Source organism: Vulpes vulpes, chromosome 2, assembly GCF_048418805.1.
Source record: "Vulpes vulpes isolate BD-2025 chromosome 2, VulVul3, whole genome shotgun sequence".
NCBI lineage: Eukaryota > Metazoa > Chordata > Mammalia > Carnivora > Canidae > Vulpes > Vulpes vulpes.
Genome location: NC_132781.1, coordinates 55,351,259 through 55,369,950, shown reverse-complemented (window position 1 = coordinate 55,369,950; position 18,692 = coordinate 55,351,259). Strand labels below are relative to the sequence as shown.

The window sequence follows — 18,692 nt, the reverse complement described above, 5'->3', positions numbered from 1 at the left end:
GCCCCCGCCCCGCTGGCGGTCGGGGGAGGCGCCCTGCCGCGCGCACGCCCCCGCACCTGGGCGCCGGCGGCCCGCGCAGGTGAGTCCGGGGCGGCTGAAGGCACCCCCAGGGGGCGACCGGGAGCTCTGGGGGCCTCTCCGGGAGACGCGGCGGGGACACTCCGGGCCAGGAACGGCCGGCAGCGGCCCCCCTCGGGGCAGGCACCGGGCCCGGGCAGCCGGGGCGCCGCCTCCTCTTCGGTCCTGGGTCCCGCGCCGCGGGCCCCGGCGGAGCTGAGGCGCCTTTCCGGCCGGCCGGTGGCACCCGCCTCGCTCGCCGCCTCTGCCCAACAGCCCGCGAGCAGCAGCGCCGCCGCCAGAGACCGACGCTGTGTGGCGCCGCCGGGAGAATGCTGAGGCCCAGCGCGGCCGCCCGCGGAGCCGCGGCGGAGCGCGGGAGGGGCGGGGCGCCGGCGGCCCAGCCGCTCGCGATTGGGCGACCTCGCTGGGCGGGCGCGGAGCGCGATTGGAGGGCGGCGGCATGGGGCGGGACTCGCGGGAGGCAGAGGCGGCTCAGGACGGTTGGATTGGTGCGCCGCGCGGCTGGGCCCGCCTCCTCGGCCGGGGAGGAGCGGAGGCCAAGGGAGAGGGGGCCCCGAGAAGGCAGTGGGAGGTCGCGGGGCGGGAAGCTCGGGCCGGTCCGGCCAGGAGGAGGGCGCGAGCAGAAGAAAAGAAGAAACAATGAGAAGAAACAACATGAACACTGTAGCTGCAATGGCCCTCCAATGCCCACCCCCCCAGATTTGAGCTCGTTAGCCACTAAGTCAGGCCGGGAGGTAGTGAGTCCCATTTTCAGAAAAAACACCCAGAGAGCTGGCCAGGGCTAGACCAAGCAGGTCCTTCACCTGGGAATCTCTAGTGAGCACTGAGAAATGTCTGCAAAGGCTTCGCTGAGGAAGTGACTTGGCGCAGTTCATCACGCAACCTGTGTAGACCCAGCTCCTTCCTCAAGCTGCTTCCCAAGCCTTTTGTTGTCGGTTAGCTTCTTAGCTAGCTATTGCTGGTCTCTCTGACTACATTAACTGCCCCGGGTATAGAGACCGCTTCCAGAGCCCCCTACTTCTCAGACCTGGGACACATTGTAGTTCATTCATTTGGTCCCCAAATGTTAAAGAGCAACTGCTCGGAACCAAGCTTGGACCCAGCAGTGAGCCCACGATGGCTCTCCCCTCTCCAGCCTCTTCAAGTCCAAGATCAGGTGGAGAAGCAGCCTGGGACCCAGGCAGCAACAATTCTGGTAGATGAGAACTGTGATTGTGGTCGCACAGGGGACTGGATGAGCTCAGTGGAGGCAGGGATGCATGGTCCAAGGGATAAGGCTTCTCACACAAAGTTATCCAAGCCTTAGAAGGATGCACACCCTGAGTTAGGTGGGAGGGGTGGAGGGGCCATGCAGAGGGAGCCTCTAGAGGCCTGGAGGACAGAGAATGTGGTACCCACAGAAGCTTTGAGTACTTGCACCTGGCTGCATTGAGATTCGAAAGAGGCAGGGCGCAAGAGATACAGCTGGAAGACCTGAGCTGCAGTGACTGGATCTTACAGAGCCTCATAGACCAGAGTAAGGAGGGGAGCTACTCACACATTTTGAACAGGAGTGTGACTCAGACTTGTTTTTTGTTGTAAGAAGCTGGCTCTGGCAGCAAGTAGTGTGGAGGAGAGAATATGGGAAACAGGGGTGAGGGGCCTTGTGTTGATCCAGGCAAGAAATGATGAAGGCAGAACCTCAGAGCTGAAAGAAAATGAGAGGATGGGTTTGAGAAGCACTTGAGAGACAGAAATTGATTGGACTTGAGGCTGAGTTAGGTCCAGACATGTAACCGAGGGCTCAAATTTCTGATTTCTTTCTGCCTCCCAGCCATAAAATGGGGTAGCCACCTGTACTTCTCTCCAGTTTATCTCATAATTTAGGAAACACAATGAAGCCAGATAGGTGAAAAGTGGTAATAGCAGCTCTCGCTGCCATTATGTGCATCCATGTACAGCCAGGGTACTTGAGGCCTGGAGAGTTTAGATAATTCGAATAAGGTTTTCACCCTGGAGCACAGGTAGTAAAGGGCTAATCTGTGCCTCCCACTCTGTGGGATGTGTTGTCCTTTCTGATCTTGGCTGGGCCTGCTCCACAGGGGAAGAACTCATGCCCACCTGACCCCAGGAAGGGATTTTAGAGGAAAAGACCAGCCAAAGAAGTCTCAAGGCCTGGCTGGCTCCTCAGTTATGACCATGAGTAACCCCAAACTGCTCTAACAGGAAGCAGGGTGGGCCTGGCTGCCAGACTCAGCCCGGTTTGGGTATTTATCTCTCTGTAGCCTCAGGGCTGGGAGCCCCGGAAGTTTCAACTTTCCTCATTTCCCAGACTGTGCCTAGGGAAAGGGAGAAAACTTGGTGCCAGTTCAGGATGCTTCATTTGGGGTGAGACAAACCTATGTTAGAATCCTGGCTCTGCTGCACGTTGGCAGTGTGGCCTCGGTTTGGGACACTGAGGCCTGAGGACTCTACATAACAAGGAGATTCAGGATGATATGGCCAGGACCACTTGCTCTGAAGCCATGAGAGCAGGATTGAAAAATCCGGCTGACTTGGGCACCTGGGTGCTTCAGTTGGTTAAGCATCTGCCTTTGGCTTGGGTTGTGGTCCTAGGGTCCTGGAATCAAGTCCCACATCAGTCTCCCTGCTCCATGGGGAGCCTGCTTCTCCCTCTCCCTGCCACTCCCTCTGCTTGTGCTCTCTCTCTGTCAAAGAAATAAAATCTTAAAAAAAAAAATCCGGCTGACTTAACACTGACCATCAATCAGTGTCACACAAACTTTGAGTGTACTTTTGCATGCATAGAAAGAAATCTTGAAAATATACCCCCCCCTTTTTTTTTAATCTCCAAGCCATAGTTTTTCACCTGTAAAAGGGGAATAAGAATACCAACCTGAGTGCCTGACTGGCTCAATGGGTAGAGCATGCAACTCTTGATCTCAGGGCTGTGAGTTCAAGCCCCACATTGGACATAGAGCTTACTGAAAAATTAAAAAAGGAAGGAAGGAAACCAGCCTATGTTGTGAGGACTTCAAGAGGCCACACCTGCAAATGGCATAGGCCTGAAGGGACAAAGAGATCTGAGCGAGTGGTCATAACAGAGTTCCAGGCCAGCACTTTCACACTTCCCCAGCACCCTCAAATCCCAACCATAGCCTGTTCTTCCTGGCCTGTGTGAGGGATTATCCCAGCACAGACCTACATAATAAGGAGGACCCAAGCACAGGAAGCTCTGGGGGCAGAGGCAGGGATTGGCATGTTTGGGGAGTGAGAGGCATGGGGTCAGGAAGGAGCCTGCTCAAATGGGCTCTGTGAGCCTGGGAGTTTTTGAAGCCCAAAGGGACACTATCTTTGAGGGTGGATACAAGCAGGTTAGTGACAAGATCCAAAATGCCTCCTTCAAAGTTCTTTTTATGTGGAGAATGGATTGGTTACCAGCAGGCAAGAACAAGGGCAGGGGGGCACCTAGGTGGCTCATTTGGTTAAGCTTCTGCCTTAGGCTCAGGTCATGATCCTGGAGTCCTGGGATTGAGCCCCACATCAGGCTCCCTGCTAGGCAGAGTCTGCTTCTCCCTTTTCCTCTGCCTCTTCTCCCTGCTTGTGTTTTCTTGTGTGCATGCTCAAATAATTTAAAAAAAAAAAAAAAAAAAGAACAAGGACAGGACAGACAGGTGAGGAAGCTAATGCAGCCATGCCAATAGGAGATGGACTAGTGCACTAGAGCACTATGAAGGGGACACATGGCAGAGAAAGAGCTCAGCACTTCCTGAGAAACAGCTATAGTTTCTCAAGTGGAGCTTTTTGAATATCCCCAGGGTTTTGAATTTGAATGCCACCTGGTTCTCCAAGTAGCTGTGAGTGAGCATAACCCCTGTCAGGAAGGAGGAGGGGGAACAGAGAACAGAATCATACCTGCAGAAAACAGGAGGCCTGAGAGAATCCTTGCCCTCTTCTGGCCTGACAAACTCTTGTGATACTGCTTACCTCTCTCTCTCTCTCTTTCTCTCATTCTCTCTCTTTCTGTGCCATTACAGCAGGAGCTTCACAGGGTCAGATGCCTCATTCCTGGTGTCTGGATGTACATTTCATGGCCTGCCACAAGATTGACACTTTATAAATTATAAATAACTGTGTCAAAGAGACAGATGCACAGGTACACGCATGATGTATGTGCATATATATGCATGGATGGATGGGTAAAGGATGGATGGGTGGATGGACAGGGTGATGGTCGGGTGGGCAGATAATTGTAGATATAACCACATCACCTCCTACTCTAAAACTCTTCAATGTTGCCAGTAACTACCAAAATCCAATGTGCACAATTTCTTTTTCTTAAAGATTTATTTATTAGAGCGCATGTGCTTGCAAGAGTGGGAGAGAGGGACAGAGGGAGAGGGAGAGACGATCCTCAAGCAGACTCCTCACTGAGCGTGGATCCCAACGTAGGGCTCGACCTCAGGACCCTGAAATTATAACCTGAGCCAAAATCAAGAATCGCCGTTTAACCAACTGAGCCACCCAAGCACCCTGGGGCACAATTCCTTTTCAAGTAGGTTACCCAATGGCAGTACTCACTCATGCAAGTAAATACACATGCAAGATGGTCCCTGCATCCTTGTATATTATACAAAAATATTGAAGCAGCCTGATGTCTGCCAGTAGGAAGCTGGAAGCCTTAAAGGCAAAACTGTTTTTTGTTACTCTGCTCCATCCTCGGCACCCAGAACAGTGTCTGGTACACAATGGAATTCAATCAGTATTTGTCAAATGAAGGCAAGTGTCATTGATGAGATGCCACATGGCTGCTGAGAAGGACATAGGAGATGTGTGTGTGCCAAGGTGGGAAATGTCCACCCTGCTATGGCAAAGTGAGTCACAGAACAGTATATAAAGGGTGAGCTTATTTTTGTCTAGAAAAATGGATATATTTCTGTATGCATAGGAAAGAATCTTGAAGAATACACCCTAAATGTTACCAGAGGCTTCCGTCTGGGGAGAGAGTTTAGAGGGAAATTTTTACTTTATTTTAATGGATATTTTGGATATTGTTGTTGTTTTTTAAGATTTTATTTATTTATTCATGAGAGACACACACACACATAGAAAGAGAGAGAGAGAGAGGGAGAGAGGCAGAGACACAGGCAGAGGGAGAAGCAGGCTCCTTGCAGGGAGCCTGACATGGAACTCGATCCTGGGTCTCCAGGATCACGCCCTGGGCCAAAGGCAGCATTAAACCACTGAGCCACCTGGGCTGCCCTGGATATTGTTTTTTGTAATATGATGAATTCATTTTGTAATTCAGTAATATATTGTTATAAGGATATTACAAACAAAGCCTTACCACGTTTCTCTATCACCCTCTGAATAAAATCAAAGGTCCTTAGCCTGGTATCCAGGATCCTCTGGAAGCAACTGCTCAGCCTTTCATTGTCTGCCTCCCTCAGCCCTGTCCAAAGGTTTCAGTCTTGTCCCCTGCTCACCTGGTGTCGCCTACCAGGTGCCAAGCTTCAGCTCAGGCATTTTCTCCCACCCCATTCCCCCATGTCAGGCACAACACTCACTCTCTGTGCCCCCAAGTTACCAACCATCTGTGTGCAGAGAAAACAAGGGTTCTGCCTTCTGTTTGCTGTCACAATAAGTGATGCACACTTGGCAGTCTTTGGAAGGAAGGGTAAGAGGGAGAGAGGAGAGAAAGAGAGGAGAAAAGAAAAGAAACAGGGAAAGAAAGGGGAAACTGAAGTGGGGTGTTACTTGCCCAAATCACTCTGGGGGCAGCTACCCAGCTGGCTTGCTCTCTGTCACCTGACACCCAGCACAAACTGCCACGCCAAGCTGCCTTCCCAGCCTTGCTTGTCAAGGGTGGCCAGTGCTGATTCACCGGTGACTGGGCTCCAATTATTTGCAGAACTGGAATGGCAGCTGAGCCATCACGGCAGCTGACCAAGCACGTATTGATTGGTGCTGGGCCCCTGGCTAATATCTGAGCCAGTAACATAAGAAAATAAAGGCTCCAAAGAACTCGCCCACACGGGTCCATCCTGCTGAAGCCTCCCACAGCCAAGTCCACAAGCCTCCCCATTGACCAGTGATTCCGCCCTTTCCAACCTAAGCCTGACCATCACTCATGGGAGTAGTCATGGTTCAGAACACGAGACCCAGAATCAGGCATCCTTGGGTTCCAGCCCAGGGATTACTGATTCAAAGAAAATTTACGTATTTACTGTTGAAAAGTGTGGCCAAACTGCCTTCCAAACAGGTTGGACCCATTTCTACTCCTACCAAGAGTATAAGATAGCATCCATTCCCACATTTTCTCTATCTTTACCAATCTGTTCAACAACAACAACAACAGAAAGCTACACTACTGTACGTTTCTTTCACTAGAATCTTTTTGGCAATTCTCATTTCCTCTGTAAATTGCCTGGCCTATCCTTGGTCCTTTTCTCCAATTGGAGTAGTCATCTTTTTATTTATTTGTAGTAGCTTACTACATATTGTGGATATCAACCTTTGTTAAATTTCAACATGAAAGTATTACTTCCACTTAATCGATTGTCTTTAGACTTAGTTTATGGTCACTCTTTGCCTCACAGAAGCCTCTCATGAAGCCCCAGCTAAGAGACAGGAGTCAATCTCCTTCAGTGGAGAGAGGTCAGGCTAGAAGTGAGGAACTCAGGTTTTGAGTTCCACCCCTATCAGTAACTCACTTTGGTTTTTTTGTTTTTGTTTTTGTTTTTTAACTGTATGACTTTGAACCAGTCCCTACCCTCTCTTTGTCTGTTAAATAGGAGCATTGAATTGAATTAAATGGTCTCTGAGGACCTGTCCACCTTCACAGTCTTGACCAGCATTATTATTTTTTATTTTTTTATTTTTTTATTTATTTATTTATTTTTATTTATTTATGATAGGCACACAGAGAAAGAGAGAGAGGCAGAGGCTCCTGGTGCATGGAGTCGTGGTGTAGTGGTTTAGCGCCTGCCTTTGGCCCAGGGCGTGATCCTGGAGACCCAGGATCAAATCCCACGTCGGGCTCCCGGTGCGTGGAGCCTGCTTCTCCCTCTGCCTGTGTCTCTGCCTCTCTCTCTCCCTCTGTGACTATCATAAAAAAAATAAAAAAATAAAAAAATTTACTTTATTATTTTATTTATTTATGGAACTGAATTTTACTTTTTTTTTGAATTTTACTTTTTTAAAGATTTTATTTATTCATTCATGAGACACACACAGAGAGAGAGAGAGAGAGAGAGAGAGAGGCAGAGGGAGAAGACGGAGAAGCAGGCTCCATGCAGGGAGCCCGACAGGGGACTCAATCCCGGGTCTCCAGGATCAGGCCCTGGGCTGAAGGTGGCGCTAAACTGCTGAGCCACCCGGGCTGCCCTGGAACTGAATTTTAAACTCCATTTAATCTAAATTTAAAATTTAACTAGGCACAGGTGGCTCACAACAACCATATTGGACAGCACAGGTCTAAACCATCTAGATCCCCCTGACCTCTGAGTGAGCTGCAAGACAGAGTTACAACTAAAGCAGGGATAGAGAGAGTCCCCGTGTGACCTGGGGGAGGTCACTCCACCTCTCTGAACCTCAGTTTCCCCATCTGTCCCATTGGGCCCACAGCAGTCCTTGCCTCCTGGGGTTGTTGAGGAGATTCAATCAGTGAGTATGCGAAGGCCGAGGCCCAACATCTGACTTGACACTGTTCAAAATCAGGCCGATTCCCAGGCTGAAACATGACAGTGTGTTTACCCCATTTTCATTCTGTCCAGAGACCCGGAGGTGGCTTTCCCCAGACCCACCTGTCTTTCCCTATGACTTTGAGGACAGCCTTACCTTCTTAAACCTGGCTTTGGCTCCAGTGTGCCTTAAGTCCAGAACTCCAAATCACTAACTGGACAAAGTCCAAACTCCAGCCTGTGTTCTGGGCTCTTGAGCACTGGCCCTGCTCTTATAGTACTGTCTTAGTACAACCTGCAGGGCAGCCCAGCAGCCTTGCCACCTCGCTCTCTATCTGCCTTCGAAGTCCCCAGCCTTCCAAAGTCGGCCAAGCACATCTTCCCTCCATGTTTCATTCCCAGGTGCTTATCACACCATCGGCTCTGGGACTTGGGCCGCAAGGGGGAGGGCTGGGGATGGGCAGGCAGGTGTGGCTCAAGCGATGAGGGCTGTGGTATGCCTGGGGGTCAAGGAGCGTTCAGGGAGTGGTGGGGATGCAGACTGGGCCTGAACTGGTGTCCATGACCTGGGTAGGCTTTTCCAAGTGGGAAAGGCATGTAAGGCCAAGCCTAATGAGTGGGCAGAAGTCAGCCAGGAAAGAGGGGAATTGGTGGGAGGTCTAAGCTGAGAAGATGTAAGAGCCCAGAATCTGTGAGAGGCGAGGGCAAGGCTTGAAAAGTAGGCAGGCCCCATCCCACAGGAGGGCCTGGCAGGCTATGATAATGATGCTGTGCTTTATCCTAAAGCTCATGGGGAACCATGGAAAGGGTTAGAGAGAGGGTGATGTGATTATCCCAGGCCAGCTCCTACATGGCCTTTGCCTCCCTATAAAAGTCAGGAACTTAACTTCCTTAACTTTCCTTTCTCTGCCTGTCACCTGGATCTCCAGATCTTTCATGAGAACACAGTTCCCAGAGCCTTCCTTCTGCCTGAAGGGACCTGGGTTCAAATGCCAGCCCTGCCACTCCCTGGCCCTATCGCTTCAAGCAAGTTATTAACCTCTTTCACCTTCAGTGTCCTCACCCATAAAATGGAGATAATGACCCCTTTGCACAGTTACATAAAGTATGAGGGGAAAGTGCATGGCATAGTACCACTTAGGAAAAGGAGTCCAATTGAACTGGGTGGCGCAGCGGTTTGGCGCCTGCCTTTGGCCCAGGGCGTGATCCTGGAGACCTGGGATCGAGTCCCACGTCGGGCTCCCGGTGCATGGAGCCTGCTTCTCCCTCTGCCTATGTCTCTGCCTCTCTCTCTCTCGCTGTGTGACTATCATAAATAAATAAAAATTAAAAAAAAAAAAAGGAAAAGGAGTCCAGTTGAACTCCTCCTGTGCAAAGTCAAACTAAAGTCTTGGAGAGGGCTTAAGGGGGCATCAAGAGCAAGCAGCAGTCCCATATCTGGCAGGTGGCCCTGTGGCCCTGCTGGGCCTAAGCACAGTGGACAGATGGATTGGCTGAAGCCTTGTCTGAGCAGCCTGATTGTATGTGAGGTGCACTAAAATGAGACACACACACACACACACACACACACACACACCCCGCAAAGAGAGAGGTAGACTTCTGGACCTTCTTAGGCCCCCACCCAGTGGGCCAGAAGTCAGCAGGTGAACACAGGGTTTACATAACCGGTCAGGAGTCCGACACCTTTCACCCAGTGATCAGGGCCCTGTTTACCAAGAAGAGGTGTTTCCAGGTCACCTCCCTGTCCTCTTAGGCACATACACAGCCCCTCAGCCCTTGCTGAGCTCTGCTTATTTTCTGAATCCTTAGGCACAGTCCCCCATGTTGCTGTCAGCAACAGCTAAGATTTTGAAATGTGGTATCATTTAACAGTGAGGCATTGAAGGAGCAGAGGGGGACAAGGGCTCCAGCAGGGACCAGAGAGCAGACAGGGGTGGGGTGTGTATGTGTCTTAGGCTCCTCCTTATCTTAGCTCAATGACCTGGGGGCCAGTCACTCGGAGTCTCTCAACCTCAGTTTTAACAGCTGTAAAATGGGTTTAGTGGCCATACCTGCCTCATGAACTTCTTTTGAGGATTCAACGAGGGCATAATATATACAAAAGACTTTGCAAAACAAAAAAACAAAACACACACACACACACACACACAAAAGGACTTTGCAAATGACCTGACACCTGGGTAGTGCTCATCAAGCATTAGCTACCAACATCACACCGTATTTTGTAAACTGTCCTCTCTACTCAACTCATGGTGAAGTTCTCTCCAGTAACAGCGGGAAATACCTGACACACCCCGAATTCCCAACAGTCTAGGATCACAGGGCTGTAGCCTGGGAATTCCAAATTTTAATCTCCTGTTTGGCCTTGGGGTCCCACCTTCCCAGACTTTAGTCTCCACTTCCTTCTTATGGAACAGCAATGAGGTTGGAAATCAGTGCTTGCTAAAGGCCCTGCTCTCTGAGGCTGCATTTCTTTTTTTCTTTTCTTTTTTTTTTTAAGATTTTATTTATTCATGAGAGACACAGAGAGAGAGAGAGGCAGAGACACAGGCAGAGGGAGAAGCAGGCTCCATGCAGGGAGCCCAATGCAGAACTCAATCCCGGGTCTCCAGGATTGCGCCCTGGGCTGAAGGCTGCGCTAAACCACTGAGCCACTGGGGCTGCCCTGAGGCTGCATTTCAAAACTATATATGCCAGAGCCTGCATCTCACTCTCCTTACTTCCTTCAGCAAACATCATCGCCCAGGGTTCAAATTCTGAGGGGGCCGCTTTTTTGGCTCTGTGAGTTTGGATAAGTTATGAAACTCTCTGTTATTTACCAGAAGTGTTATGAGTAGAGAATGAGTTGATATTTGTAAAGCAGTTAGAATGGTGCTTATTTGACTAGAACAAAACTGATTGTCCATACTGTGCCAGGCACTGATGTTAGCACTGGGACAGAAGAATGGACAACTAGACAAGAGTTCTGACCTCCATGAAGATTTTGGAACAGGTGCAGGCATGAGGAGAGATGGCTATAAATCAACACCAATGATGAACCCCAAGGCAGCATATTGTTGACCATAAGGGGGTTGGCCTTAAAAATGGGCCTCAATGGGGGTGCCTGGCTGATTCCAGTCCTTAGAGCATACAATTCTTGATCTTGAGGTCATGAGTTTGAGCCCCATGGAGGGCACAGAGCTCACTTTAAAAATAGATAGAGGGAAAAAAATTTAAAAATTAAAATAAAAAAAAAATAGAGGGGTGCCTGTGTGGCTCAGTCGGTTAAGCACTGCACTCTTGATTTTAGCTCAGGTCGTGATCTCAGGGTTGTGGGATCGAGCCCCTACATGGAGCTCTGAGCTCAGCTGGGAGTCAGCTTGTCCCTCTCCCTCTGCCCCCCGCCCCAAATAAATAAATAAAAATTTTAAAAGGTAGATAGATGATAGATAGATAGATAGATAGATAGATAGATAAGAGGCCCTTGGTATTGTCACTGCTCTCTCTAAACAACAGCTTCCGTGTATTGACCTCACCCTGGGGGCCCATGCCCTGGGCTAAGGACTGTATTTCTAAGATCCCCTCAAGCACCAACAGCCTGCAGCAAGTGGTTGTATCATTGCTATAGACAGAATGTGTTCCCCCCAAAATCATATGTTGAAATCCTAACCTCCAACCTGATGGCATTAGGGTGGGGGGGGGGGGGCCTCTCAGAGGTGATTAGGTCATGAGGGCATAGCCTTCATGAACGGGAATAGTGCCCTTACGAAAGGGTTCCCAGGAGTTCCCTCCCCCATTGTGCCATGTGAGGACATGGCCCAAAGAAAGCTGGCTGTGAACCAGGGAGCAGGCTCTTGCCAGACACCAAATCTACTGGCGCCTTGACCTTGGACTTCCAGCCTGCAGAATTGTTAGAAATAAATTTCTGTTGTTTATAAACCACCCAGTCTGTGGTATTTTGTTAAAGCAGCTTAGATAATCATCATCCCCATTTCACAGAAGAGTTTATGTCTGTCCTCCTCCCCGCCCCCACTGGCTCCAAGGCCTAGCACATCAGGGAGTGGGGACAGTGAGGGAGTGCTGAATGCAGGAAGGAAGGAACAAATGAACAAGAGGACAGGCTGACAGCAACCCTTCTACAGGTTAGGGGTCAGGGACCCATTTGGTCCTGGAGGGCAGGGAGTGCAAACATATGTGCTTATAACTGGGCTCAGTGAAGACATCCTCAGACTGGGCAGTTGCCAGTGTCCTGACCTCCTCTTCCACCACCACAGCTGATGCCGCTTCCCTGAACACTTGCTGTATGGGCCCCTGGCACTAATTTCAGGTTTTCTTCATGGGAATTCTTTTCATCCTCACAAGACCCTATGCTGTATGTCCCATTTCACAGATAAGGAAGCTGAGGCACAGAGCAGTGACAGCACAGCCAGGATCATGTGGGTAGTCTATGAGGGAGCTGACTCCAAATCCAGGCAGTGTGGATCCCATTCCTGCGCTCCTACTTACCTTGCTGCGGAGACATTCTCCTTCTGTCATCGCTGCTCCTCTGACTTCAAACAGAATGGATATTATACCCTGCAATGGAAAGAGATTAGAAATCAAGAGCGAAAGAAAAAATGGAAAACTCACAAGTATGTGGAAATTATACAACACACTCTTTTCTTTTTCTTTTTTTTAAAGATTTTATTTATTCATAAGAGACCCAGAGAGAGAGAGAGAGGCAGAGACACAGGCAGAGGGAGAAGCAGGCTCCATGCAGGGAACCTGATGTGGGACTCGATTCCAAGTCTCCAGAATAAGGCCCTGGGCTGAAGGCAGGCGCTAAACCGCTGAGCCACCCAGGATCCCTATACTACACACTCTTAAGCAACCAGCGAGTCAAGGAAGAAATCACAAGGGAAGTTAGCAAATATCTTGGAAACAAATGAAAGCGAAAACACGACGTCCCAAAATCTCAGGGATGCAGCACAAGCCAGACTAAGAGGGAAGTTTATAGCAGTAAAATGCTTGCGTTAAAAAAGAAAGATCTGAAAGCAAAAGTAAAAATTCAAGCATTGCATAACTTTATGCTATAGAAAGCAAAAGTTTAAGAAATGAAAGTCCTCCCATGGTGCTCCTCCCTACAGATAACCTCTGTTTACCAGTGCAGTAGGGATGCTTTAGATCATCTTTTTTTCCAAGCTTGCAAGAATACTATCTGAAAAAAAAAAAAAAAAGCAAAAATGAAATAATACAATACACATTGTTTCATCACTTTTATGTATTTTTTGTCTTGTTGTACCTAACTAGCAGCAACTCTTAGAGGCTGTGCCTTTCTGGAACATTCTCTTCAGGGGCGGCAGTTGTCTGGGATGAGGACATCCGCACTAGATTTAGCCAGTTCCATCAGGATATGTTTGGGGTGTTCGCAGTTTTTAACTATTTCAAGCCATTCTGCAGTGAGCACCCTTGTAAATGCCCCTGTGTGATGGTAGGAGGCGTCTTGGGGAATAATTCCCAGAAGCAGAATCTCTGGGCCAAAAGTCAAGCACATTTTTAATGTTCCCTCCTAGAAGGCGAAACCAGCTTTGCCTAGAGAGAGTAGGAGAGAGTCGTTTCCCCTACCCTCCCCGTCCCTGCTGTCACCGTTGCCCAGCTGGCCGGTATGAGATCCAATTGTTGTCTCATCCTACCAAGTCTAACCCTTGAGAGTGACCCAGCTTCTCGTCGTGACAGCCCTGTTGCAGCCATTAGGATCCAGAAACTGACCATACTTGTCAAGAATATCTGGCTGAGACTAGAGCACTTCTCAAAACCCCCAGAGTTTGCTTTTTAACTCATTTAGGAAAGCCAGCAGTGTCCAAAATAAGCCCTTGGAGAGAGGCCAGGGCTGCTTTGCGCAAACTGCCAGAGCCCCACTTTCGAAGCTAGCGATGCCTAGGCTGGCCTCTGATAAGCATCTCCACACATGGGCAGCTGGGGTGGCTGAATTCCCTCCAGAATCCAGCTAGTGGCCTTTTTTCCCTGAATCATCATGACTCCCACAACCCGAGCACTAAAGTGATTAGTGTCCTTCCAGGGCCACTTGGGAGCAAATATTTTCCCGAAAACATTCATGGGTTTGTCCTACTGCCACCTCAGAGAGCTACGGTCATTCATTCAACTGTGATTGCCAGTGGAGAGGTGGGGCAGAGTCACGGAGAGAATGGCCAGTCACCTGGTGGCCAGGGCAGGACCTTATCATGCCCTGTAACCTTTGCCTGGGGTAAGCAAAGAGCTTAGCTAATGTGGTTCAGCACACTGTACATGCTGTTCCCTCTCACCTGGACCTCTTCCTGCCACGCACTCTGCCCTCAGTGTCACTTCTGCAGGGAAGCCCTCTCTGACCTCTCCAGGCAAGGATGGCCCCTTTCTAGATTCTCTTAGAGCTCGAAGCTTTGTAGCACTTAAAACAACAGTGACGGGGATCCCTGGGTGGCGCAGCGGTTTGGCGCCTGCCTTTGGCCCAGGGCGCGATCCTGGAGATCCGGGATCGAGTCCCACATCGGACTCCCGGTGCATGGAGCCTGCTTCTCCCTCTGCCTGTGTCTCTGCCTCTCTCTCTCTCTCTGTGACTATCATAAATAAAATAAAATAAAATTCTTTAAAAAAAAAAAAAAAAAAAAAAAACAGTGACGGCTCATTATATGGGTCACGGCTATTTACGTCTCTTCCCACCCAGGCAGTAAGGCCCAGAAAATAGGGTAAGCGTCTTGATCTGTACCCCAGTAACTGGAACAGTGTCAGGTACATACCAGTGCCTAGGGGGCAGTGGTTACAGGCATGACCTCTGAGCCAGGCCTCTGGCGTTTGAATCCTGTCTCTGTGAACTAAGGGCAAGTTACCGAATCTCTTTGTGCCTTAGTTTTCCCATCTGTAAAGTGGGAATAATAATACCTATCTCATTACATGAGCAGCTATAAGTGAGGTGCTTGGAATGGGCGCCTGGTCTGTAGAAGATGCTAGATCAGTGTTACTGTTAGCATTAAACACTAGTGGTTAGACAAGGTTCTCCAAGGTTCTATCTGCAGCAGGCACTGGTGTCTGCTACCCAGCATCTTCCTGCATGGAATTTGCTTAGCATGTTGCAAGCATCTTTTAAATTGTGCCTTTTGTGATAACGGTTGTGTCAGTGTTGCAGCCATATGACTGTAGCTCTGGTGACAGTGATGAAAAGGCCCCTGGAGTCACCGTTTTTCTGCCTCCTCTGCTCACTCTGTACCTCTCCACCCCCGCTTCTCCTGACAAGGCCTGACTTTCCTCGGCATTACCTAGTTCAGATTCCTCAGAGAACTTTGCCAGCACCTTGTTGGGGCAGAGCTTTGCTGCCCTGGGGCAGGGGTCTGAGCAGCCGCCGCCAGGGGCTGTGATGGTAGAGACTTGGGTGGGGAACCACTGCACGGAAGGAGGCTTGAACCAGGCTGGTTTCCTAGTGCCTGGGCCCCTCAGGACAGCTGCGCCCTAGGAAGGCACGGTGCTGTCTGAGAACTGAACCAGTCAGGTTTTCACTCCTTGCAAAGCAAAGCCCATAGCCGGTAGGGAGCCCCCGCCCACCGCCCACCCCTCCGGTGCGAAGCCCTGCAGAACCCCTTAGAAGGCATCTTATTATACGGGACCCCACCCGATTGGCTGACTGGTTCACTCACGTGACCCAAAATGAGCCAATCAGATTCTATCCTGGTTCTATACGGACTCAGAACTAGTCCTCACCGGCACGTGAACTACCAGCGGAAGGCGAGCCGCATGCGCAGAGAAACAGCGAGTGAAACAGGCGGGCCTTGGCACGTAGAGCTCGGCAGTGGCTTGCTGGTTTCCCGGGCCTCCGCCGGGTCCTGCCGACGCTGGGCAGCGCTGCTTCCTCTCCCCGTGTGCTGGTCTTTACCCACCCCCCGAACAGCCAAGTGCGGGTGGCCGCCCCTTCCTTCACCTACCCCCGCCTGCATTTTCCCCAGCCTCAGCGGAGGAAACCCTGCGGCCCCTTCTGCGGGTGATTTACTGGTCTAGCCCAGGCTGACCTCCCCGGCCTTCCGGGAAGCATCTGCAGGGCTGTGCTCGTCACTGCCCTGGGGGCCGCTGTGCGTGGGGACTTCGCAGGAAGTCCTGGAGTCGGGGTCACCTCGTGCCTCCGCTCCGGCTGGAGAGGACCAGGCAGGGGGAGGAGCTGGGCCCTGCTTGGGGCCCTTGTTTGGTTTTCCTTTTGCAAAATGGAAATTGTTTTATTATAAATATAAATGCAGACGTGTGGTTGTGCGCAAACACAGAAGAGTTTAGAGAAAAAAGTCTACTTCACGTCCGATCTGTCACCCAGAAAATGTGCACACACAAAGGCTTTTTTTTTTTCTTTCTCCCCTGGAAAGGAAATCAGACTGTCTATACAGTTGGAACCTACTTTTTTTTTTTAAGAGACAATCTTTCCTAAAATATAGCTTTATTGAAGTATGACTGACATGCAGTAAACGGTACATATTTAAAGAGTATGAGTTTCAACATATGTGTACACCCACGAGCCCATCACCGTATTCGCATCGACAAGCTTATCACCCCCCAGCAGTTTCCTTATGCCGTTTTGGAATCCTTCCTGCCACCCCTTCCCCCAAACACATGCGCACCAGCAACCACTGATCCTGCTTTATTGTCCCACTGATTAGTTTGTATTTTCTAGAATTTTATATAAATAGAATCATACACTATGCTTTCTTTTTTGTCTGACTTTTATTTAGCATAATTATTTTGAGATTCATCCGTGTTGTGTGGATTGAATAGTTCCCTTTCTTTTAATAAGCATTATTCCATTGTGTGGATATACCGGTTTGTTTATCCATTCACCTGGTGGTGGACCTTTGGGTTGTTTCCAGTTTGGGGCTCTTAGACCTAAAACTGCTGTAAACATTTATATATCAGTTTTTGTATGGACCTGTGCTATTATTTATCTTGGGTAAATTCTTTGGCGTAGAATGACTGAAACACATGGTAAGTGTTTAACTTTTTAAGACACTGCCAAACTGTTGTCTAAAATCATTATACCAGGGCAGCCCAGGTGGCTCAGCGGTTCCAGAGAGCCGGGATCGAGTCCCCGGCACGGAGCCTACTTCTCCCTCTGCCTGTGTCTCTGCCTCTCTCTTTCTCTCTCTTTCTCTCTCTCTGTGTGTGTCTCTCATGAATAAGTTTTATTTTTAAATCATCATACCATGTTATGGCCCAGTAAGCGCTATATGTGATTTCCAGTGACTACATCTTTGGCAATATTTGATATGGTCACTCTTTTTAATTTCAGCCACTCTAATAGGTGTATAGTGGCAGATGGCTTTATTTTGTGTATCTCTGGTGACTATGGTATGGACCTTCTTTCATGTGCTTATTTGAAGCTGTCTTTGTATATCGCTAAATGGCGATCTACATTATTCTTAATGACTGTGTAGTACTACCACAATGGATCCATCTTTTTATTTTATCAAGACTCTACTGGTAGACATTTTGCTTGGCTTTGATGTTTAGCTGTTCCACGTAATGCCACAGCATACAACCTTGTATGTGCATTTCTGCATATTTGTCTATTTCCATCAGATGACATTGATGGGTAAAGGAATGCATGCTTTTTTGAAAAATTATTTTAAAATTATATTTAAATTCAATTAATTTTTAAAATTATTTATTTATTTATTTATTTATTCATGAGAGACACAGAGGGAGAGAGAGAGAGAGAGGCAGAGACATAGGCAGAGAGAGAAGCAGGCTCCATGCAGGGAGAGCCTGATGTGGGACTCAATCCTGGGACTCCAGGATCATGCCCTGGGCTGAAGGCAGGTGCTCAAACTCTGAGCCACCCAGGTGTCCCTAAATTCAATTAATTATCATATAATGTATTATTGGTTTCAGAGGTAGAAGTCATTGATTCATTAGTCTTATATAACAGCCAGTGTTCATTACATCACCTGCTCTCCTTAATGTTCATCACCCAGTTACCCCATTCCCCCCCAACCCTCCAGAATTCAGGCTTTTAAGGCTTTTGAAACACATTGATTAATAGCTCCCCTGGAAACCTGCACCCATGACACCCCGCTCCATTGGCAGCATGGAGGGAACAGTTCCTGCTTCTAATTCAGGCAGATGCCTCCAGAGAGACTTGCAAGGTTTGAGGAAGTCTTTCAAGTATGACCCCATGACTTCTGGCCAGAAGCCAGAATAAGGGAAGATTGGCCGGCCACAGGACTCCCTTGGCTCGCCCTTGGAAAGTCATTAAGATGGTCTGGGGAGGAGCGGCTGTTCATGCAGGGTGGGGAAGGAGGGGAAAAGCTGGGGTCAGGCCTGGGTGTGAGCCCAGCAACATTCACTCCTGACCTATGACCTTGGGACAGCCACTTGACCTTTCTAACCATGGTTCTCTCAGATGTGGAGTAAAAGAAGTGATACTAACCCCCAAGAATGAGAAAGCCCTTTACAAATTCAAAAACATTCCACAAAGGTGTATTGTGAGGAGTCTTTGTTTCTTCTACAGAAATGTGGGTGGCATACACTTCCTCTCAGGTTCCTACTTGAATGACAGCTGCCTGGTGAGAAAGGGCAGGACCTGCAAGGGAGAGGGGAGGTGAGGGGGAGGAGTGTAGTGGGCAGAAGAATGACTCCCTGGCAGAGGTGTCCACATTCACATCCAGGGATTAGTGTGAATATGTTAGGTTACATGGCAAAGGGGATTAAGGCAAGAAGCGGAATTAAGATTGCTAATCAGCTGACCTTAAGATAGGGAGATTATCCAGGATTATCTAGGTGGCCTCAATGTAATCACAAGGGTCTCTCAATGTGAAAGAGACTGAATCAAAAACAGATGGTAGCATGGAAGGGCCATGTTATGTCGTTGGCGTTGAGGATGGAGGAAAAGGCCATGAAGCAAGGAATGCAGGAAGCTTCTAGAAGCTGGAAAAGACTTCTCTCCTAGAGCCTCCAGAGGAACACAGA

General features: G+C 49.2%; 1 long non-coding RNA gene across 1 annotated transcript; it reads right to left on the bottom strand.

The window, feature by feature from the left end:
* Positions 1-3,923: 3,923 nt before the first annotated feature.
* LOC140597850 (uncharacterized) lies at positions 3,924-15,741 on the bottom strand. Its single transcript, XR_011999840.1, has 4 exons — positions 15,450-15,741; positions 12,863-12,918; positions 12,228-12,296; positions 3,924-4,155 (listed from the first exon to the last, which is right to left on the bottom strand). It is a non-coding gene; the product is annotated as an uncharacterized lncRNA (long non-coding RNA).
* Between the last annotated feature and the right edge of the window lie 2,951 nt (positions 15,742-18,692).